This window comes from Augochlora pura, chromosome 4, assembly GCF_028453695.1.
Source record: "Augochlora pura isolate Apur16 chromosome 4, APUR_v2.2.1, whole genome shotgun sequence".
Taxonomy (NCBI): Eukaryota; Metazoa; Arthropoda; class Insecta; order Hymenoptera; family Halictidae; genus Augochlora; species Augochlora pura.
Window position 1 is genome coordinate 10,621,734 of NC_135775.1, and position 25,698 is coordinate 10,647,431.

Sequence of the window (25,698 nt, forward strand, 5' to 3'; positions counted from 1 at the left end):
AAATGAAGCATGCTCTTCATCTACTTAGTAATAATATAATGTGATAATAGAAGTATAGAACCACTAAATATAAATAATATGTTAACAGTGCATAAACTGTAGCAATTCAAATTATAATAATAAAATTTTGACTTTATTGCATACACATGTGTGAACTATTCAGATAGAAATATGAAATGTTTCCATATATTTATAATGGGCCCTACTTCTACACTCTTCCAAGCCATAGCTCGATCCGTTAGCGAGGGTCGGTATAGAAATTTTCTTTACTGTGGTTGGCGATTTACTGGTGCGAAAGTGCTACTCAACAGTCAAAGGAAAAGGGGAAAACAGTGAATGAACAAGGGAGCATGAAATCAGAATAATTACATGTGAAACAAGTCATACCGACGAACGATGTATGTAGCTTATCTCACTCTACGGTACCTGCGTATTTACACTTTTCGCCCATTTGTACGCCTGGCATTCCATTTGAAGCACATACTACTACATTCGAACTTGTACTTTCCTTTTCAGAACGTCGACAAGTTAAACAGAATAACGTTCAGCTAATTGTTGCAATAGAGCAGACTAAGGACAAAATAGAAAATTTAGAGTACATATAGAACATATTAAGAATACATTTATGATAGCTTTAAGGCACATTCAGGGTAGATTTAGGGAAGTTTTAGGGCAATATTAGGGTACTTTGTTGGTTGTTTTAGAACGGAAAATTTGGTGAGACGTTGTGGAGGAAAAATGCGGTAATCTTCTTCCTGTGGTATGCCTGAAGGTATGCAGGAGTAGGACCCATTTCTATATGAAGTTTATTAGTTGACTGTTCCATTTAGGTAGAGACCGCTATCGTACCACAGCATTTTCTACAGTGTCGGTAATTCAGATCCTGAGACACAAAAGCATTGCATGTAATATCTGTACGGATTCTAAGTCCGTGGTTTGCAATTCGACTTTATAACTGATTGAGCTAAGATAATTCACTTTCTATAAGATAACGTGAAAATCCTAGGTTCGAAACTTCGCTAATGTGGAACCAAATGTGTCAGATTCCTGTAATTTATAAGTTACCACATTGGCACGCCAGAAAGACAAGCGTGGGCATTCGCAGATTCGCTCTGCTATAATCAATTTTTAATTATATTATACTGTTGCGTATACACATTTCATGATAAGTATAAAAATGAAATTCTATTTTTTGAATGAACAATCAATTTTCGAGACTACCAGAATATACATAATGTTTATCATTTAATGTTTATCATTAACTTTAACATTTCATTAGATTAATCATTTTGTTACAAGGTAACTGAAATTAACTGAATTGAAGTTCTTTATATCTGTTACTAATTATCGACATCTGTTGCTTGTAATAACTACTGCTAATTATGTATGTATAGACTTACGTACAATACTGTTGCTTTGGATACTGTCAAAATAATTGATGTGTATCGTTTTCATAGGTACATTATTGCATTAAATTTTATTAACTTGGTTATATCAGTATACGTGTTTGTTTATACAGGGTGATCCGTAATTATGGAAACACCAGGAAATGGGGGGTTCCAGATTTCAAGTAACCTTTTCCTTTGCCGAAATGCAATCCGCGGCTTTGTTAACGAGTTATTAGTGAAAAAAGATAGCTGCGCGCGAACGATTTTTCTTGCTGCTGCGCATCAGACTGAAGCCGATCTCATTCCCGGGGCGCGGCGGAAGGAGAGGTCTGCGCTCCGACTTTGAGCGGCGTTCGAAGTAACAAACAAAGATTTTAGAAATGTCCTATTTATTTCAAAAATTTCACAAATATTATTAACGAAAAACTCACCCATTCAGTTGTAAATGTTGTAATCCAGAAGTTGTAATCCATGTATGTAAAACGACACAAATTACACTAACGTTCACTTTTCACTGCATTATTATTCCACACTGATCACGAATTATGCCTCCATGTAAGTATTGCACAAACACCCTTATGAATATCTGTGTACTGCACAAACATATCTTGTACTGTTGTCGCGGCGCGTACATGTTAAAAAACGGCGAAGTTACAGGGATGAAATTTGGAACGAAACTGACAGTGTGCACGAAAATCTTCACGCAGACTATGTCGATCATTATAGCAACGCAGACTATAGTTTTAAAGAAATCTGAGATGCTCTGACGGAAAACAGCATTTTCAAACTGCAGCACGGTGTAAGTATTTTCAAATATATACATACATGCGGTGCGCGCACGCGGTGTGCGTATTGTCCACAATCGTACGCCAGAAGGATCATAAAATTTCAAATACATCCCTCGGTCGAGTGATTATTACTGTTACCGCTAATTACATTTTTCACAGTGGTTCTGTAACTAAATCACAACTGAAATTATTTATTGATCAGAAACTGCCAGGCGGTCGGTTCTTTACATGAGTTTGGTAGAGAGCCGCCAAAACAAGGAACGAGGCATACCCATAGGTCGTTCCACTTCCTCGTGTTGATCTTTCGCGCTGCAATAACTTCCGTTTGCGTACCCGACCAGCGGAATAATATGACTGACATATGTTAGACGACGGAACGAATACAGTAACGGACGATGTTTCGTAAGAAAACTTTCGAACTATAACGGTCCGTTCGGCAATGTCTTAGGTTATTTTCCAAGTCGTTAAACATTATTAACGCGTTGTTCATTACACCGAATATCATCAACGTTTGCACGGGATGCTGTGCTGAAAAATAAACGAACTTTTTTAACTTAATTAACTTACTTAATTCTTGTGAACAATATTTGACGTCAAATTTGTACGTAATAATGAATAATTTTGAGAATATTAAAACAAACAGATGCTACAATCTTTCTGTTTTATAGAATTTCTGAGATGTAGGATAAACCTGTGAGGATTATAAAGTGGGAATTATTCTGGCCTCTGGAAACTAGTCATTCGCCTGTGTTGCAGGTATACCGTGTATCATACATTTATGAACATTTCCCGATTTACTAGGAGCCTTGTGCAGGTACCGCTATCGCATATGTGTTGCACAGTTATACGAATTTGTTACGGCGTTCTTTTTAACGAGAACGGGACGAAACAACGTTGCAAACTCTTATTATCGCGTTACCTATGTTCCTCCATATGTTGAAATGAGGACCCCGTTCATCGGTTTTTATTGGTACTTTGTGAGAAATTATAATTTCGTAAATCTATTTTGAATGTAGCTGAGACGTCCCATTGTTACCCACATTGAACGTCATACTTCAAACATAATGCTTAGTATGTGAATTTTAGGTAAAGAATTACAATTCTAAATAATAACGGTTAAAGGTTATGGAGAAAGGTACCGCACGACGTCATCAGTAAGGATCCCGTCTAGATTTTTTATGACTCTTTTATGTACTCGACGTCATCGATTTAATTAATAAACAAAAATTTGTATAGTATCGATGGTATTAGTTTTTAGGGGTCGACGCGCCAATAAGAATTTAATGAAGGTCAAGTTCGATACATTTGTTTTGTATTTTTTGGACCACATTCTTCCATATCTTTATACAGGGTAACCAATTCAAGTTTGTAAATACAAATTACTCACACATTGTGTGCTATATGTAGTATAAATAGTTTTTTTTGTAGACGGATCTGCAGAGGTCACGCGAATGTCGATCAAAATATCTTCTAATCTGATGATTCTACGACATAAAAAGCTTAATACTTTTTTGTAGAAAATAATGAATTGCATCAATTTAAAACTTTTTAAAAAGAACGTTTAAGAAAAATGTATTCTACTTTTATATGACATCTAAGCATCCCTTTACAAAAAACTGTCTTAGCCGGATTTTGGCCCTCTCGAAACCATTAATTTTTTTTCTGAACTAGATTTTTTATAAAACAAATACTGTACGAATGATTTGCATTTAATGGTTAAAATCGATTACTTCGTACCTAACATATGATCCTGGCTGTGATTCATTGTATAACTGTAACTGCGCTTATTGCAACATTGCGACTGACATGACGGAAGGTTGAAATGTCCGAAAAGTTGATGGCAGAGTGTGAGAGCGACCGGTTCGAGCGGAAATCCAGGGCGAAGGTTTCAGGGTTCCGGTTGCAATGCAAGGTATGGGTCGTCGCCGCCTATGCGTCCGTATCGCGGCGAGATCCGGGCGAAGGAGTATCAGGAAGAATGGAAAGGGGAATGTCGGTCACTGGGCCTTTCCTCGTGATGACGGTACTCCGTTTAGCGCCTCGAGGCTACCACCTAGGAATGTTGGAGGAGCACAAGCCTCTCTCTTTCTTTCTCTCCACTCTGCCCGCTGTTTCTCCCTGTTGATTCTCTAAATTGGTAGCCCTCGCTTCGACGACGTATCCGACGTACATGTCCGTTGGAATTTTTGCGAAGTCCAGTTCACATACAACCGAACAGATCATTATGTTCGTTCCCAGGGTAGTATCGTTCGCTGGACTCACCGAATACTTATCGGGCGACCAATGCTATTCGTTTTCAATTAGAAATATTACGGGAACATTTTTATCCTTTGACTTGCGGTCCATTTGCCAAGAGAGTAATCACAATGGAAAATAGAAAAACTAAAAAGGGCGATTTTGGTAATTCTAATGTTAAGACTAAATTGAACCATTTTTCTATATAATATTTCTTTGTTTATCAATTTTGATTGATGCTACTTATGACAGAACAGCTTATTGCAAATATTTGGGCTACATTTGAAATGTAGGATGTTTCGATAGTGATATTTGCGTCAACTTGTATCTATGTGAAACCAATCGTATTCACTATATGGTATATGTTCGAATAACATTATAATTAATGTTTTCGTGAGCTGATAACTTTGAGTATGAGACTACGTAAACGTCGCATAGCTTAATAGCTTCGTAAAGCATGCAGTTTGCAGTACCGGCCCCTACAAGAGTACAAAGTGCAACGCAAGCGTATAAATAATTTTCTTTATTTTTTATGCTCTTTTCATGGAGTTACGGTTGATATTATTTTAATGGAATCCTTGACGACGTTGCTAATCCACGGCGCAGCGAGACATTTCGCAACGGATTAACGGATACGATTAGTTTCTTTTCCGTTTAAACATTTTATCGGTCGTTAATCGATCGTTCGGTTGGTCGTTTAATTACACTTCCGTCGCAAAGTGCAGCAAATTGTTCTGTAATCAACTTTTCATTTAGCATCAATTGCACTTGTTTGTTTCTATCGTTTCTGTTATTAATGCTAATCGAAGGACATTTCGTTTTGCGTTACAATAGTTATAACTTTTACCTATGTTTTTTATACTTCATCATGTGGAATATTAATCAGAGTTTTTTAATACAATCCCATTTCAGTCAAGGTTATGTCAATGTTATTAATTAAATTTCAGTTACAGTACTCGATAAAAAGTTGAAAAACGTAAGTTTTATATTTTATTTTGTCGTTTAACCCAACTGAAATTTTAGCAAAAGTTCTTTTCTAATATCTCAACAAAATTTAAGTCGATTGTTCCAATTTGAAAAACGTTATTTCGTTTCGATAGGTATATACTCACATCTATTTTTCATTATATGACGAAAATCTAATACTTGACATAAGAAACAACTATATTGTTTTGCCAAGCACAGCAGAGAAATATTTACAAATCTATAGATCGTTTCAGAACACTTTAAGGAGAGCAGAGGCTAGATTTGTAATCGCCTGGAGTAGCTGGGTAGCTCGGGTTCCTAGGTTTTCGAAGAGGATAGGTTCTATTTGGATGTTCTCCGGGCGGGTCCGTCGTCGCCTAACGAGACCAACGGACACGGTTGAAACGCCAGTGTAAACCGGGCGCGGTTTACTACATATTTCCGTAACGTCAAGACAACGCCGAGTACCGTAAAGGTGAAGAAGCGGGTCGCGCGCAGCCGGATCGAATTCCTCGCGTACCAACTCGAACCGCATTAATTTTCAAGAGTACGCGCGCTAGAATTACACCGGATCCTTTCGACGAGAAAAATGGAAAAATAAAAGGAAGGGAGAAAGAGGCACCGTCGATGCACCGACGAGTGTACGGTAGGATCCTGGTCCGTGCCGTTGCAGCGCCGTTGCAACGCGCCGGCTCGCCATTCTCTGCGGATGCAGCCGCTGCAACCGCACTCTTTCGTGTCTACCGACTACGGCCGCGAAGAATACCGTAAAGTTGCCGGAGCAATACGTTCCAGAATCGAATTCTGGACGTGTTCGTGCAAGCCGCATGAATTTTTACTCACAGTCTGGCGTTTGGTATTATGCCGGCTCCTCCTGAATAAAGCTAAAGGGAATAAAAGCGCAGGCGGGGGCGGCATGTAAGATGCACAGGCTTTCGACTTTCGGGGGTCATCGCCGTCTGGTTTATTCGACGGTGGATTCCAGTTTCCGACGATGGAATGAAACATTTAAATGCACTTACCGTATCCTGCTGACAGTTTCTGGAAAAGACAAATTTTTTTTATTACATTATAACTCTTATTGTTACTTCAAAACACGAGTTTCGCGTTTTGAATGTAATTGTATCGCTTGTAATTCTTTAACGCTTTGTTTGCTCGGATTCCCATAAGTGTAATCTATTACATCTTCTCAATTTTATTAACGCTACATACTGGAATAGACTTCAATCACTGAGCTTCTTGTAAAAGAAGGTCGATAATTTTCTTTTAGATAACATTTTTAGAAGAAATTGTTGGTATTATTTTGTATTATTGTTACCGCTTTTGGACCATTGTTTAAAGAATTTTTAATTTTTGAATTATGGTTATAATCAAAGAACAAAATACTGTCGGTATGTGAAATGATAAGATTTGCAAAAGACAGGAGTGTTGAAAGATTAATTGATGTTATACAACTTGACTTTTCAATTTCAATTCAATTGAAAAAATTGCTATAAATTCATGAAATTGTTGAAGTTATTGAGGCTACAATTAAAATATGTTAGGTAGCTAAATAAATACTGTATTGGAAATCAAGAGATTCATAATTAAGTATAAGTTAACATCAAGTTTCTGATATAAAATGATATTTCGTTCGATGAATTGGAAAATAGAATTCAGGTATAACGTACTAAAAGGAAATACAATGTTTCAGGCTGATTGAAATGTTTAGTATTATAATTCTTGCCCCGGTTTATTTTGCGCACAGACATCTCCCGATGTCCCATAGCAGGGGACGTTGACTGCGACAGCGTAATTCCGGATGGTTTTGGGTCATCCGGCCGATCGATGAACCGTCTCAGTTATTATTGGCATGTAAACACCAAATGTAACGTTACAAGTTTTTGTGGTTTCTTTTTTACGCATTGAGGGTGGTGACAGGGAAATTCAACCGGAAATCGGTTGTGTAGTAAATAGTCAAAGTTCATCTTGTGAGGCGCCGTTTCACGATCGATCTTTTTGTCGACGATCATTGCAACATGCCTTACATTTTATACGTTACACGTTATAAAACAAAAACATGCAGAAACTGAAATTTAGGAGTGCATATCGCGTGGCGCTGGCAGTTTTTTTTTATTAGAGGACAAAGTTCGCAGCATTCGTGTTGTTCTATGTTAGCTGCTCGGTGTTGAAATACTTTTTCATAAATATTGAATCCGGAAATATTGTGTTAGATTTCTCAAAGTTGGAAAATATTTTGGCTGGGTAATCAAATCTGAAAATATTTATAAAAAGCCGTCTCGTAATTTGATACAATTCAAGTGGCTTTTCGGCAATGTAAAATTGCAAAATATGTTGAAACTTTGATTAGGATGAAAGCTTTTGTATCTGATCTTTTTTCGTTAAAAGTTCGAGTTTCATAATTAAAATTTCTAGTTTCAAATTGTTGGTTATTTTCTGAACCGTTAAGTAGAGAAATAGAGTAGGCCAATTGTTTTTCGTTTTCTGATTAGACGCTAAATGCCAGAAGTTGTGAACTTCTTAACAAAAACTTCACGAACAAAAGCTAGTTACAGAATTAATATTAAAATTAGCACAGAATTCAACTGTGAATATCGACAAATATTATTAATTATTAAAATACTACGACAACGATTGTGAAATTAAAGACCAGCTAATTACATTTTCCAGTCTATGATAATGAATGTATACTCGCAATTTTAGATTACCTGCCCTCTGTATTGTTGGATATCTGCGTGGAATTTACAATTATACTTGAAGTCGAGTATTTTCGGCCGTGTCATTGCTATTTCAGCTCGTTATTTCGGCTGAATGAGTTACACGTATGGTTCCTCTTATCTGCTTAGCTGCATTATTACAGAAATTGTTCAACGCGTACCTATAGAAATAATTTTATTAACGTTCCAAAAAAGTTTCTATTTTCGTACTTTTGATTCAACGAAATTTGATTTCGGGCACTATTTATCCGCTTTTACACTGCTACGTTTATTTGAAAATGTTCGCTCAGAGACCAACCTATTTTTATCATGTTGGCAATTTTTTTATCAAATTCTTTTAGATAAATCTTTATTTAACACTAACCGTACCTGGCGTTAAAAGTGACTCGTCTGTGTTGCCATATACAAATCACAGTATTAAACTTATTTAGATTTTTTCAAATTTTTATAGTAATATGTGTTGGGATGAATGAATTTGTTGAATGGTTTTCCGTGGATGTGTCTTTATAATTGCAGTAATTACTGAATAGGAATTGTCGAATCAGTCACTTGACCAGTAGTTGGTACAGTTAGTGTTAAAGTCGTAAGTTGATATAGAAATGTAGAACGAGTAAGGAATTTAAAGCAGTTTGTTGCTTCCAGGAGAGAATTGTTAATAAAAATGCCGTAAATGAATACCCGATTGCCTAGAGGAGCCCTAAATTGGAAAAACGGGAAATGGTCAAATTAATTCTTGTACGAACAACTAAGAAATCTAAACAACACAACAACTGTAATATTTTGAATTAACTTGCGTAAATCTTAATTTTAAAATACAAGTCAGCGTAGGAACGCCCAAAGAGTAAGAATTGAAAGCATTGATTTATTTTCAGAAAAACGTGGAAGACTTCCGAAGAGGGTACAATGAACAGGTACCTTGATGCCTGATTGCTTTTAGGAAGGTGAAATTGGAAAAATGAAGAACGGACGAGGGTTAAATTGACCCGCGTGTTTGGATATCGGTGGGAAAGGGGCTGATTTCCGTTGGCAGATGCGGCAGATGCGGATCACCACCGGCGAAATTTCGATCGAATCGAACAGGGAAACAAGATTGGTCCGTTCGCTGGCGTAACGCCGGTGTCCAGAGAGTCTGGCGTACGTCGACAGGGCCGTAGAATTCTAGAAGGGGGTCATCATACGAGGCCGGCTCCGGCGAACGCACCGAGCCAGGACAGTATACGAACGTCATTCGGCGCGGACTGTTGCGGCGAAAGGCGCGCGGCGTTCCCTATCGAGAGAAACTAGAGAGAAAGACCAAAAGAGCACGAGAGGAAGAGAGAAGGAGGCAGCAAAGAAGCGAACGGTACCGCAATTTCAAATCGAAGCCAGTTCTATTTTCCAATTAACGAATAAAAACCGGCTACGGTGCGCGTCTGTTTATCATACACCTGTACGATCCGTTATCGACGGCACAGTGCAAGGAACCGAGACGTTGTGAAACAGGAACAACTGTTCGCCGGAAGTGCGAGGATTTAATTTAACGGCGCGTTTCGCTTGTGGATTACAGCCATCGAGGTAGGTATCTGTATTCTTCTATTTCGCCATCGTTTTTCTTAATTTCCTCTCTTTGGTGTTAAAATGATTCGACTGCGATCTTTTTCGTACGTCCAGAGAGATTTGTCTTCAATACTGGATGTTTGATTGAGGATTTTGATATCGAGAAAGCGGCCTCGTCCTTTTCAATTCCTACGTCAACGACCTAAATATTTCACGATGTTCGATAATTTTATCTGACTTTTTGGCTCAGCTTCTGGCAGTTTATGGCCATGCATTGACAGAATATTGCTTTTAAAGCGGTGTCTCTGTTTAAAGTCATTGACACGAGGATTAATTGAAAGGACGAAAACTGAAATATCGCGTAGTAAGCATCCATTTTCGAAATAAAGTACGCCAGCGTGGGATTTTATAGCGTAATTTAGAAGAATGTAAAATTATTTTCAAAAGGACAGTGAGGACGCTCTTTTTATCTGTCGTAGCACTTTGTTATTTGACTGCGCGACTCGATTTCGTCTACCGAGAATGAAATAAAAAAGTTATTTTATGCTTATCAAAGTTTCATGCAAATAACGAGTGCAAAGAATCGGACGTCTAATAACGATGCACAGGAAGTAAAACTTTTCAGACATCCGCGAAGCATGGTCGGTTAAGAAACTTGAGGGGCTACTATATTGAAATTCACTTCGAAGTTCCCGGTCGGTTTTTATTATATTTAGTTCGACCCTAATTAATTTCCGCCTCTTGTACCGAAGATTCACCGAATAATAATTTCACGATAACTCAAGGAATAGGCCGATACTAATTAAATTTCATCCTGATGGGGTGTGTATACCACGGTCACCTCAGTTTCGTATTAACTTACGTAATAATTGGACTGCGGATCTTTATGCGTTCGCGGTCCGTTCCGAAAGAATGTGTTATAAAAAATGATGATAGTTTTTCTTTCACTTTCGTTACGAAATTTTCTATTTTCGTTGCGGTTTTTACGTAATAAACCGTTACAGCGGGAATATGCATGAAAATTGACGGGACATGGTAACGGTACTATCGAAATTCTGTCTTATTTACGATTCGGGGTTGATTTTATCGAAGGATAATGCCCTTCGTTCGTCCGTGAAAGTCACGTCCGGCTCGAAAAGTTGAAACCCTTTGTTTCGAGGCCCAGTCGCGTTCCGGCCATACCTCCTTCCGGTTTCTCGATTGCATTTCCGGCCAACTTCCATATCCGTTCGAATTTTTTTTCTGTCGCTGTTTCACGAATTCCTCGGGTTTTCTTGGTCAAAGAATTCTCTGTCCCGTGCTTCCCTCATTCATCGTTCCATTTATAAAGAGGATTTGTTCCTCGGACATTTTGCGACTCTACGTGCCCGCTTATTTACGCTCTTGTTGTGGTTGATTAAAAACGTCCCTGGGAAGCGTCGCGGATTTTCATTTCGCGTGAAAGCTGGATCGTTTGTGGCCGGCCGTTCTTTTCACCAGTCGTCCCTGTTCAGGGGCTTCTCATTTTTAACAAAGTAGGCTTTATCCTCGCAAAGCAGATGCTTTTTCAAATTGAAATCCGGCTGATGTCTTATCCCCCAGCGCTTTTATGCTGCATAATAAGCGAAACAGTTTCAAAGCAGTAATTTGCTAATTGTTTTTGCAGTGTTAACTGAAAATTGTAAATAAAGCATAGAATAATAGTTATTATAGCGAACAGTATCAGCGATTATTCTTTGTCAGTGTCAGCGTTTGTAAAATCATCAATATGTTCAAAATGTTCAATTCCAACATTAAAAAAAAATTAAAAACACTTCTATTTAAGTATGAATATTCTGCTGCAAATCAGCTTACTTTACAACAAGTAATAATTGATTAACACATGCGCCATGAATCGCTGCAGCAATATTGTTGGTGTAGGGTACACAGTTTTCAACAGAATGCATTTTATTCAAAATACGCAGAAGCGCGCACTATAAATTCGCGCAACACCGGATTTATTTACCATATTGCGAATTTTATCTATGCACAGTACACGCCCGTTTTATTGTTCGAAAGTCAAACAATAAAAGCTTTTAATTTCAACCTACGAACGATGGAAGTAGATGCTATCGTTTTAATCTACTTTTACACAATACGTCTACCAATCTATCTAGTTTTTTCCTATTTGCACCTTTAGATTTCCGTTCGACTGAATTTCGTCCGTTGAATATTTATGGTTCAGCTGCGAACATGTTATGTAGCGGTTCAATTTTACTCGCGCAGCACAGTTCATCAAACGCTGTGCTTTAATTATTCCATGCATAGAAGAAGTGTACACGGAAATCATAATCTATATCGTAGTAAAAATTATCGAAACAATTTGGTACAAATAGGAACACTAAGATTTGTTCTTGAAAATTGTATACTAGGCTCCAAAATGGTATAATTTGAAGACACGATATGATTCATTATAACAAATAAAATTACAACATTAGGATTTCAGACATTTTACAAAATGTTCAGGGTAGATACAGTTAAGTCGTGAAGGAGTTTGGCATCTCGAAATCATCGAAACCTGAGGAATGACGACGAACGAAACAAATTGCTCTACTTCGCCTCGGTGCTCGCAACGACTGACCGTTCCTATCCGCTAGCGAAATGCGTCTTGCACAACGTGATCTTAATAAAAGTTCCACGTGAACGCGCGGCGAGGCGGGAATGCAAAGAAAGCACCTGATGATTAATATAACCGACGCATGATCGCGACGAGATGCGACGTTGATGTACGCGCCGCGCCGTTGGAAACGGACGGTCCCTCACGCAAGAAACCGCGGCGGTTTCAGGAAAATGCCGCGTAGAAATTGCATTCTTGCGCAGCCGTTTAGAAAGTACACGGACAAGTGGACGTGTACCATGCGGATTTCACAGGAACGAATTGACTCTGTAATTGTCGCGGACTATCGTCAGGGATTTACGCCGATCGTTGAATTTCACGCGCGTCCACGCTTCTGCAACGCTGAAAGAAAATACGGAACTGGGGTACGCATCGTATCATTACTCCGGTTCGTTAAAAAATACTATGCTCGTGAGCACAGCTGGTCCAAAAACTGGACGTCCGATTCCCTGCAACGTACACAATCTTTTTTTTCCCTGGAAAGAAAAATATGCAATTCGTATTCCGATACAAGCGCATCCGCGGCGTCGACAGATTTTACTTAAATAAAAGCAGTAGCTTTGAAATTGAACGAGGCAAATTGCATTTGGAGCTAAATGGAGATAAATATCGTAAAATACTCAATGTACTAGAATTACATGATTCTTTTTTAGGAAGCTCCTTCCAAAGTAGAGTTCTTCTAATGATAGTCCTTTGTTACAAATAACATGCAATATACAACGAGTGATATCAGTTTTTCCAGTGTTTTGTAAAAATATTATGATTGGATGACACACGATTAATGTTAGTTATAATATTAGTCAAAATTTAGTCTCTAATATATATATATATATACACAATCAGTTGCGTTTAAGGATCGATAGTGCTAGTTTTAAGAGAAATAGGACAACAAATTGTGACAGAAAATAACTGCACCAAGTCAGTACCAATTTTTAACAGATTTCCTCCAGTAAAACTGTACGCGACACTTCCGACTTCTGTTTTGCTCTTGTCTGTCGATTTCATAGTTAATCCGCCATGTTGCCAGCAGTAGTAGTTCGTCCAAATCGGTCTCTTCGTATATTCGTGTCCCGATTTCACACTTCGTATTACGACCCGGTTTTTTCGAGCGGCCTGTATAAATCGAGCCACTGAAAGCAGCGCGTACGTGACCGGCTTATCCTCACCTGCAATCCAAGTTTTTTGGCGGGTTTGGTAAAGAAACGGTGTAATTGGTCCGTTAGGAGATAACGGACGAGCGCGTTTTCGTTTTTCCGTCTTTTTTTCATCCCGCTCCGCTTCTCTTTCTCTATTTCCGCGAAACGTAAATGCACGCGGCACTCAATGTAATTACAGGATTGGTCGGCTGCAATCGATAAATTGATAGTCGCTGGGGTCCGACAAAACAAACATTTAACAGAAATTTCACGTAGCTGCCGTCGCCTGTAGAGTTCGTTTCTCTCCCTTTCCGTGGAATAACTTCAGATACGAGATCTCGTAGTTATTAATTGCTCTGCTCGAAATGATTACTAGATCGGTTGCGCGAACGAGTAACTCGCTTGTAGGTCAGGCCATTCAACAGTCCTTGAAATCGCACATTTGAATAATAATACCATAAAAATGTTACTTTCTATTAAACGAGCTGTTAACATTTCACCAAAGATACGAAATTCGTCCATTTTTCTCTAATTAGTTGCACGAACTTGCCCGTGCACGTAGTTCGCCGCCGTTCGCTCGCTTGTTCACGATCCCCGAGCTCCAGATGACTTCCGGTTTCGCAGCGTGTAATTACAATGCGCATTAATTATAGGTATATTACACGGTGCCGCTTGATTTTCTAACGTTGCATAAAATTACACGTTGTTTTCATCACCTGAAAGACAATATAACACAGTTATAGGAAAATATATGCGGACTCCATTTTTTAAGGGTATAATCATTTTTAAATTAAACCAAACGAGTTGAAAAATAGCAATTGAGTGGGATGACAAACAAAATTTGTTAATCATGTTTTTCAATGTTTTAATTTTATATACATGTATGCTGAAGATTCCATCGAAATCGGTTTTTACACCGACTATTATCAAGCAACTGACGTGCAAAATGACAATGTCTCTAGATTTCTTATAGTTTTTAGTTGAAGATCCTGGAAATTGCAATTTTCGTTATTTTCAATTGTTCGTAGCTCTTAGTAATGTCAAATATGCCTAAAAAATGTATCGAATGAATTTATAGTTTATGCTCAGATAAAAAGTAGAAAAATTGTAATTTTTGCAAACATTTTTCCATACATTCTTAAGCAAATTGGTACTTACATCATCTCGAAAAGTATTCAAATCGTTTTAAACAAATTTCAGAAAAGTTATTCCGTTTTAAAAGGTGCCCACATTTATTTTTCTACTACTGTATCTTGGCCAACTGTTCACCGTTTCATTAACCGAAATCGGATTATGCTTCATAAACTCCTGATACTAGTGTCTTTATTGAGCAATAAAGCCCGAGATTCGATTGCTCATGAACATTCAGCGTCTAACGGTTCGAGCAAGCTATCAAATATTTTCGGCCGAGGCTTGATCGCTTGCTGCTGCTTATTTACGCCGCTGGTCGTGTGCAGACGACGCGACGCGGCTTTACGACGCCATTTAGCCACGCGATGCGCGCTTCCGAAACGCTCGTTCCGCAGTCGACGAGAGCCTGCTTCCTCCGGGGGGCGCCACAAAGAATTTCCAATAGCGTTTTCAGGAAGAAAGCAGAGCTGAACGGAGTCGGGGAGCCCGACCCTTTCTCAAAGAAACCGTTTATTCGCCTTTGTGCGGCCCGCCAGGATCATTAAAGACGTGGATATGCGTCCTCCGCAAGCCTCGCCTCCGAATTAGATCCCGGAAACGCCAATAACGCGTGCCATCAAACTTAATTGCGTCTAGGCTTCCGGCGGATTGCCGGGCTTGTCTCGAAAAGTCCTGCTCAACCCTTGCCGTCCCATTTCCGTAACCAGACACGCGCTCGCTACGTTTTCGTGCCAGAATCCACGGTCGCAGCTGTAATTTCCATGGAAATCGCGGCAGCACGGCCAACGGCGTGAGAACGCATCGATTAATTCGTCTAATTAAACACGAACTGAATAAATCGCGTTCGCGATACGCAACCAAGGTAAAGCATTAGTCCTTTATAAAAGAAAATTACTTTCTTCGATTTCACGGTTACGACATGGAATGAAAAACAGTGAAATCTACGAGAGCTGGGAAAGCGTGCGTTTTAAAATACGTTTGGCGAATGGCGGGGTTGAAGGGGCGTTCGAATTAAACCTAAAGCGAGAGTCAATCTGTCGTCGATGTATTTTTGATACGAAATCGACAATCATTGAATTTTGTTGCGTGAACTTATGATAGCAACAAGCTTCGAATTTTTCCAAATTCTTTGCGATCGATTCTTGCGAATTCTTCCAAACTCTCTAATCATTTTCTATTCCGTGGTCCGTACATTTTCTTGTCTGTCGTGCACAATGGACAAAATGTGTCCGCACAGTCGCCGAATATTATCAGAAGAATCGCCGGAGCGTTTCCGGTTGAAAATTTCGCGAGAATATCGGAATGTATCGGGACTCCGTGCGCAAGAATACCTCTCGAACATCTCGGATATGCCTGCGCTCGGATATGTCGGAGGAGCAGTATCGTCCAACATTTTTCCAAAGCGTCTGCACTCCCTCGGGTGGTTCTACACCCGAGGGAGAATCAGCCGAAATTGGGACGTCCCGGGGAAACACGATTTTTTTTTGTCCGTAAATAGAGAAGTCCTTCCACGCGCTCGTTTATCCGTATTCACGCGAGGCTATTTCGCTCGGCGGATGAATCATTTAACGTTCATCCAACTCAATTCCTTTTCGCCGCTTCGCGGAACCATGCTCTGAACGGAATCAATTTCCAATCGAAGGACGCGATGCTACGTACGTGGAAAATTTCTTCCGTCCCTGCTACCCTTCGCCGATTCGCGAATTCCACCCCTTTGGTCGGCGAGGGTTCTCGATGAAATTTTACATGACACAGCAAGAGTTATGTCATTCCGATCATTGTTAACCGTATTTTGTTATTTACTTTTACAGTAGAATCTCGACGATGCAAGTAGAAAGTGAAAATTCATAAAAATGATTATTGTCTTAACATTTCGAATTATTTGCGAATGTTCGTAAGCTATTTCTTACGCTAATTTATTACATATTCCTAATTTTATTAGGATTCGCGGAACGCAAAAACGTGAACAAAATTATTGATTTCATACAACTCAACTTCCAAATTTTGAATATGTCTGAATTTTCTGTGCGAATGACACAGTAATTGTTAGTTTCTCAAATTAATTGGGATTCTGGATAACTTTCCTTGTTGGTATAAATATTCAATTGGTCCTAAACATGATCAAAGAATAGCATTATAAATGTACTGACGTGTTGCAAGAGGTTGCGCACACTTCATGTTTGAATTTGTCCTTGCACGACAGCAGAAAAAAATCAGTATGCAAAAAATGTCGACGAGTCCATGAAATAGAAGACAGTATAGTATCCTAAAATTGAATCTAAGTTATTCGACAATTCGGAATGTCTTCACTACCGTCAAAAAATTTGCATTCCAGTTGCAAATAATAGTTAGTTCGCCTTAGAGACAATGCGCGATAAATCGACGTTCCCTACACCGAAATGTAAAACGGTTTCACGATGTGAATTCTTTCATAACGAACGTGTCGAACACGTACACGAGCAAATTGATAATTGATGCAAGCGTCCCCGAGACAAGCGGAGGCCGTTCTAGCATTCTGGGAGCAACTCTCTCGAAAGTTTGCGTCTCGCTATAAAAGGCAGCCGCTTGTATGGCGTAGAACGGCAAGTTATCAGGTCCGCATCGCGTACGGCATTGTTCGATGTTTCGCGAAAAGGCATCCGGCCGCGAATTCACGTCGACGTAGTTTTTCCTGCGCCTCCGTTCCGTTCGCGAGCCACGACCGTTCCGACAATGAGAAACGCGCGCGTGCCCCTCGAATAGAAAGCTCACTGAAGGCTGAAAAAAAAACGCGTTGCGTCGCGAGTGGTGCTCTCGAGAAATGTTTTTCTTATTATTCTTTCCTTGTCTAACCGATTCTCTGTCTTTCCCCGTCTCTGTCTCCGACGCTTTATTCCTCCGCGGGTCCCCCGTTGCCGACGCGGCGACTCTGCGACAGTTCGAGGATGCTCTTTTCAGGACGCTCCTTTCAGCCGCGACACAATGGCGGACGGTGTCATTAGTAGCGCGTGGAAAACGCGCGTTCCCCCGGCGCTATATCCGACTTTCTACCGTAAATACCACGCGGCGGCCCGAAAGGATCTAGAACACGTGATAGCTGCGGAACGTTTCCGCGAATGATCCATCGGCAACCGTGAGAAACACCGACCCAGCCACGTATCCATCAGCCGGCGTTAATCAGATCGGAACAAAATGGCGCCTTGAGAGTTTTCTTCACTCGGCGCCGATTCGATCCGATCCCACGCCGATATCACGCCTTTTTTCACCGATGAAATCCAGAGTGTCTGTGTAACCTTGATCGTCGGAACCAATCGAGAGATGATCGCTGACGCACATTTCTCTTTTTCCCATTTCCTGGCGCGCAAATTCGACAAAGCAATTTGTAGGGGTTGGGCAAAATGATAAACGCATTCCCAATGATGGATAAATTGCTCGTTAATGTGTGACACCACTGATTGCCGCGTCAGTTGTGAATGTGATGGATGGACAAAAAAAAAGGGGGAAGTCGGAATTAATAGTTAGATTGTACCAGCCCTTGGCGGTACGACTAGATATTGATTTTTGCTGATATACAACCATGAATAATGTCACAACTACATGTACGAACAATTCCAGTATTTTGCAATTGTTCTTAAATAGTTTTTAAAGTTATACGTAAGAATATGATCGAGTTATACAAGGTTGTAGCAAATACTGAAATAAAAAGGATCATTTTGGACTGCAATGTTTTAATGTAGACCGTAAGATTAAGCGTGAGATTTTTCACAAAAATGTTGGTTACGTCTATTTCAAATAAAATATATTAAACAATTACGAAATCTGCTTTTGTTAGCTTGTTCGACGATTTAGATTGCTTTGGCTAAAACTGAATTTATACCGTTTTTCTCACTAGGCATACATGATTGACGTCTTTCTTTAACGGGATGCGATAGATTCGATAAATGAGATTTGTCTACTTTAAACATTTACCTGCCAAGTAGGGCTAAAGCATAGTTCGGATCACGAACCCCAAATGACAACAGCGTAGATTCTATGGTCATTCTATTGGATCCACTGGTGTTAAACAAACATGTATGGTGATCGCTGAAGTGGAATCGAATCGGAGTTGCATTTTTGAGATGGTAAATAGGAGAAGCACGCTGGCGCTTTATTTACCTCCACCGATTCGTCACGTTGAATAGACTGCAAAATAACGGGTTTCTATATGGAATGCAATCTACGCGATCATGTCGCTTGACACTTTCAGACGCGAAACGGAACAGTCGTCGCAACATTCGAAATTGTTTTTTAACAGCTTTACAGTAAATCTGCGATTGCGATTAAAATAGTCTCGTAATCTTTACTTTCAAGTTGATGAAATTATAAAGGCTCTTTGTTAAGAAACGATTTGATAAATTCTCTTCTATAAACTTACATTATAATAAAAATGGCGAAAACATTTAATACATTCAGTCTTATAATTTTTATATGAACTCACGTTCGTCACTTTTGGAGTTTGGTATATATAATTATTTACAGAGAATAAATTTTATATGGAAAATATAGTCAATCCACCGAAAACTGGCTTTGAAAATTTCAGATCTAAATATTCGAGAATAATAGTACATGTGAATAGTTTAAAAGCCAATCAGTGCAAATCTATTATCCTTAAAATTGAAATAAATGAGAATTTTGAGAATTAGCTGCACAAAAATAACAATGTCATCAATAATGAAAAGCACAATTTTTATAATCAGATGACATACAAATGAAATTATCCGGAATGGAAATAAAAGAAAAATATCCATGTGTGTTTAAGAAAAACTCTTTCCTCCGATCAATTTTGATTAGTTATTACGTGGTCAATATTAGTGCTGCTACTTATTATTTATTTATAAAGAAATCGACCATACCGATTTATCAGCCGGATGATCCTATAATAAAGATGTGTTTACACTGCATAAGTGAATTCAAAAAAGGAATAAACTTATAATAATTTAATTCTGTGCGTTCGCGTATCATTTGTCGGTAGAAATTCCGAAATAGACGTGTTACCATTGAGCCGACGCGATTGTTGACTCCTTAATGATTCTCGCCATTTCTAGCGCTGTTTAAACACGAACGCAGCAACCGATCGAGGCTCGTACACGTATAAAATTACGAGAACTATCGTTATAAATTCAGTACGGCATCCTCGCGAGACCTTAGCGAATGCGTCAGCAGTCGTTTTCGGCTATCGTGTATCGCAAGGAGATCGTTACCAAACAGGTGAAATAACGACCATGCTCGATGGCTCAAGATGGCCGCGCGGACGGATAGATCGCCCGGTAGAAAATTCGATACGGGTCTACTTTCGACTAGGACTGGTCTTCCGAAACGGGTCCCTCTTTTCGAAGTTATTTACAGAGAAAGCGCCGGGAAAGTGGATTTTGAAGATGCTACGACGAACTTTCTGAAAGCCTAAAAGGAACGCACTGCAACTTTTCGACGTTGCCGTGGGACAGTCGTTCGAATTTCGCTCCATTACCGTTCCTTTGTTGAACATAACTTCTGCATAAGTCCGGCCGCTTTATCATCACGCGCAGCGACGAGTCGGCAAGGCTCTCAAGCTTTCTATTAACAATTCTATGAAAGTTCTTGGACGCGGTCTTTATTAAAACGGAGCGCGATGGCTGTTACATTTTGTAAGCGCGCCATTCTTTCAAAAATATGTTGCTTCTCAAAATGCAAATGCAGTTTCGCGGGAAGAATGAATTTATTCAGTTCACAAGAAAAAGAGAAATTATTCAGATAAGATTGGAAGTTGCTGGATCACTGCTCGTTCCCCTCTTTCTGATCATATACAGAACTACGTGCAACTTTTTAGTGATGAATTCTATGGCTGCGAGGAAGAACGCTGTAAGTCAAATGTTTTCATTTCTGAGATATTCTCACTTAATGTTCTGATCACTAATGCTTCGTATTAGTAGTGCTTCAAATTGCATAATTGTTTTCAGCCTATAGAATTTGTTTTGAAACTGTTTTTTTTTTCTAATAAATACATAAGTCCGATATGCTACAGTTAAATTAATACATTAACTTAGCTTATGGCGATTTCTGTTATAGCCACAGAAACTCCAGATAATTGGGAAGTGGTTCGTAGATCTTTGGGAAATTCTATGGACGTTCGAACAATGGTGAAAGTGTTAAAAACATGTTTGAAATAACTTGTTCGATGATTCAATGACAACGAAGAAAGCGGCGACATTGTCGCATGTTAATGTTCTCCGTGCGTGGGAATTACAAACTCATTAGTTGCATCAGACGTTAGTCAGAACTCACGGAGCACTTCATTGCATGGCTGTACTCACATGTATGCAAAGATCCCAAGTATCGTTTTAGTGTGAAATTAGAAATAGTAGTAGAAGTGTCAGTCTAAAAATTACAAGTATTATATCAGTGTAAACTGAAATGTTTTAATGCTGTTTCGGTGTAAAATCATATATTCTAGTATTAGGGGTTAGTCGAAACGCCTTTAACACTTTATCGACCGGTAGCCTATAAATCGGCTTTCCCCCCCGATCGGCAGCCTGTGAATCCGTTGCCATAGTAACCCTTATTTTGTTACCTATTATTGAGATAAATGTGTTAAATTGTACCACAAGCTTCAATATTATTATATAGAATTTTAAATATTTAATACCTTTCGCGATTAATAAGATAAATTAAATCAAAATGGAAACGAAAATTTTTACGGCCGGATGACCGGTCGATAAAGTGTTAATATACAAAGGGGTGCATAATCTGTTCACTTTGGAGAAGTAGAAACGTTTTCGCAGTATCTTTCGAACACAATGCACACGGAATGTGTTTTAGGGGTGGTAAATTTAGCATCAGCGAAATGAACCTTTTTACCTTCCCTAATGGCGAACGACATTGTAGGTATGGATACATAGCGGAGCCACTTCCGGTATGGAAGGTAATGGCCGTTATTGTCTGGATCGTGAACGCTTCCTCGGAAATGTTGCTTTTGAGGTACTCGGCGCCGTTGCTTTTAGCAAGAGAGTCGATTTTCCACGTGCTCCATCAACCAGAGATAAGGCGACATTGTTATTTAGATAGGAATCTCTAAATAATGATACCAGCCCGAGACACCTTCGCTCAACATTCCCATAAAACGATACTTCACGAACCCGGAAACTTCAAACGAGATATTACGTGTTTGCAGCATTCTTGATCATTCAGAACTTGCTACTATAAAATATTTCAAAAGATGCTCGTCAGGATTTTCAATATTTATAAAAGAATCTGAACGTGACAACTTTTTCCTACTTTCTGTAATACTAGTCCGTAAAGATCCCAAATTTTATTACGTAACGGTATGAAATATGTGCTTGTCGTTTAAATTGCACTTGTCGTTTTACGTCTTACATCAACTTACTTCTTTCATAACTCCATTGCGTAAATACATTTTTTACATTATCATAGTTTAAGCACAAAAAGAAAGAGATTGAAGAAAACAGTTGAAGTTAAAATATATTATTGCACTATAGCAGTCAAGTTTAATTAAAGGGTAAATTAACTTCAGACATTGTTTGCTGTTTATCGTGCATCGCTCATCGTCACTAGGCTATTGGTACGAAGAAAACGCAGTCGCTTTCTAGCGAACGAAAGTGCGGAAAAAATGCAGGAAGTTGTAAAGCCGGGCGTAGAACGGCGATCCACGTAAAACTGCGGCACGGTGGACATTACTGGTAGTAAATTCGAGTCCATGGCCGTCGCGCTTGTATGGGCTGACTGGCAGAATGGTTCTACATGATTTAAGAGTGCGTGCATCCAAGGACAACAATGCAAAGGGCAGAACAGAAGAGACTGGTCATGTGGACCCTTGCAAAAATGAAGATCCCTTTTCTCGTTAACTCGTGGAAACGATACTTTGACGGATGTTTGTTCAGCGAATTAACACTCGAACCATAGAAGTATATCCGCATATGCCAAAGATGACTTATCAATGTTTTTCAATATATTTTTGTAGGTATTGATTTTAGACACGTTAATCTTTCTATAAGTCTGACTGAAACTAATTTAACATTTAAATTAATTAAAAAGTTACTTAAATTATTTAAACCTCTGCACTAATATTTCAATCACAGCAACATTGATCAGCACTTCTAATAATTTCTCTCATACAGATAATTTTTGCTTATTATGTTCATTTGAAGAATTAAATTCTAATTCAATTCCAAAGAAGAAATAATATTCATATTTAATAGATTATGTACGAAATCTTCGCCACGAGTTTGTCACGGTGTCTTGTGCACAGAGTTAAGGAAAGAACCAAATGAAAATCGAATCGAAAACTGGAAATAGTTTAGCGTTATTTGATTCTCTTTTAAAAAGAATCATATCCGTGGCGTAAAAAGAGTCGTATCTGAGGTACCGAAGGTTGAAACGCATGGATTGTCGCAAACGATTTCACCGTTTCGCGAGGGCGAGTTGGTCTTATTCGACTGAACCGAAATGAAAAAAATGGTCGCGGGATCGAACGGGCCGCGAATGATGAGTCATCGCGAAAACTCGCCACTTTCTATTTTCATGAGAGTTCGTGGCTGTACTACTGAGCCACTTATCGGACCCCGAACAAGGATGTAATCGGGCGTCCGTATGGATCCTCTTCTCCTCTAGATATATCGTCTGTGTTCTTTTTCGTAAGTAGACCATCGTTCGGTTCTGATGTTCGCCGCGTTTTCTCATTCACGGTTCCGAGCGGCCGACGACCTCCGTTCGAAAGAGACGATTCCACCCGCGGGCGCCCGTGGCACACGTTTGGAAGAAAAAATCCGCTTCCACACGAAAGTGTTCCGTCGATGACGCACGAAGCTGCCTCGGCCCCGTCATAAGTGGCATAAGTGGCATCGACGTGGATCGGCCTCGTGCGACAATAGAAAGTTTACGTGAGAGCGGCGAGGGCCGTCGCTCTCGACCCGGAAGGAACTCCGCTGACGAACTGACCCACATCCTCCGAGCATTAGCCTTGAAAGAGTAGGCGAGATCATCCACCGAGATCCTCCGGGGACCGAGGTGGAAGGACGTTCAACCTTTTTTCGCGTGTTCGTGATCTTGAACCGCGCGATCCTTTGAATGCGCAAGAAACCGAATTCTTTCCTAGTCAACCTTTCTAGATATATAACTCTTATTTTTTTTTAAAGAAATTAGGTTATTTAACATCGGATTAGCTAGTTCAATTCCTGATATGAAAAGTCACAATTTGACTGTTTGAGCAATCGATGTAACTCTATTAGTTTCTGGGGATATTCGAGAAAATATAATACCCTAAACTTTGGGACCTGGTTTCATCTCGCCAATATGAATGATGGCCGCTGTAAGTGGTACCATATCCTGAAGATTCATTCGTTTATATACCAACATTCGTAGATGTGTAGACAGTTATAAACTGCAGAGAGTTTTGCTGATCTATAGTTTCAAGAGAAACATAAGAGAAACATAACTGCAAGAATCAGATAAAACATATATTCTTAAAATCTGCAACTTACAGATTTGTCTTCTTTTGTCTTTTTTTTTCTTCTCACTGTACAATAAAATTTATACTCAACGCTAATAAAATTATTGCTCAGTTTTCATTAAAATTGTTACTCAATCTCCAATAAAGTTGTTACTTCGTGTAACATTAACGTCTTCTGTTTAGTGTCTTGCATTAAATATTCAATAAGATTCGCATGTTAGTACACATCTCTAATCCAATCATGAATTTGAATGTCTGCAGATTAATTTTATATCATGAGATGCAAGAACGTCGACAAAATCGCAGCGAATCACGACTTAACGCGTATTCAATAGCTATTTGACGAAACCGGGAATTAAATAGAAGCTAACCTCACCAATGAATGTGCTTGACATTTAAATAGGAACTTTGTGTTCAACGGTTTTTATCTTGATGGTCATTATGCAGTATTTGATTCTGCAAGTTAAGGAACCACGCAGTTGGAATTGCAAGCACTGAAAGAAACTCCGAGAAAAATTTGAGGAAATCTTTCTCCGCCCTAGAAAATTTTAAAGTTTGAAATTCAAAATTACCGTCGCTGTATGCGTTCTTTCTGTCTTTAAAGAATAGTCGACCAGGAAATCCGTTCTCCTACGATATTTCCAGTGAGAGTATCGACGAGATATTGCTTGCTTTATAAATACGTATAAGTAAAAATAAATTCAGTGCAGGTGTCTAAGGTTAATCCGTTGCCTTGTATATTGAGCCAGCCTTGCGTCGAAACTTCAAACAGAATTTAATAAGTAAGAATATTAGTCTCGTCCAGTCTCAAGAGATTTATGCAAAGTATTTTCGTAAAAGAATTTAAAGCTTCAAAAACTAACTACGGTTCATTTTTTATTATTTCACTATATTTATTTTGGAACTTTGTACCGACAGATCTTGTCCCTTCAATAAATTTCTTCTGCTATTAAGAAATCGTTCCTGCAATAAAACAGCTCTCAAACCGAATATCTGTAACAAAATAGTTAATTCTGAATGTCCAATAAAGTTGTTACTCAACTCACGAAAGTTAAAACACTCAAACTTCCAAGCTAACAAGACTATTCTTACAATGTGTGCTCGAATAAAGAAAATCATCGGATCACTTCTTCCGGTAGCACGTTCGCAGTTTAAATAATAAACGATGCAACAACGATGAGATAAAAAAAAAACATGACACGCTAATAAATCGAGTTTGTAATTTTGTAAATCGTCGAGAAAGTCCTCGAGTTTGCAGAAGCGCAATCGTATCGGGAAAACTTCCCCGAGACGCTACCCGTGCGCGAGTAAAATAATAAGAAAGCTGAATAATTTGACTAATTGTCTGGAAGTGGTTACGCGAATCAATGTTCTAATTAATTTTGCACGGGATCGTCGGCTGGCGAGTTTCACGGTTCTGGGTCGTCCGTCCGAGTTGGCGGGGCCGGGAAAAAATAATTCTTTCAATTCAACGCCGCCGCTCCGGCAAAAGTATTCTCAAGTCTCGGTTGGACCACAGGTTAGGATTCTTCTCTTTAAAAGGAGGAATAACAATGGAAGTTGTGTCTCCTTATTCGTTATGCCGCCGGGAATATTCTAATGCGTTCCTCTCCGTTATTCATGAGGTGAAGTCGGCTTCGGGATCTACGAATTGTCGGGACGCTTTCGTTTCTTTTCTCTTTGTTCCTCGTTACAACTTCGACGGG

At 39.2% G+C, this 25,698-nt stretch overlaps 1 protein-coding gene across 1 annotated transcript in view; it reads left to right on the forward strand.

Moving 5' to 3' along the window:
- The first annotated feature begins 9,331 nt into the window (after positions 1 to 9,331).
- Positions 9,332 to 25,698, forward strand: part of LOC144468988 (thyroglobulin) — a 37,085-nt gene continuing 20,718 nt past the window's right edge. The window contains exon 1 of the mRNA XM_078178824.1: positions 9,332 to 9,648. The gene's annotated coding sequence lies outside the window, so the exon portion shown is untranslated. The remainder of the gene's footprint in view (positions 9,649 to 25,698) is intronic.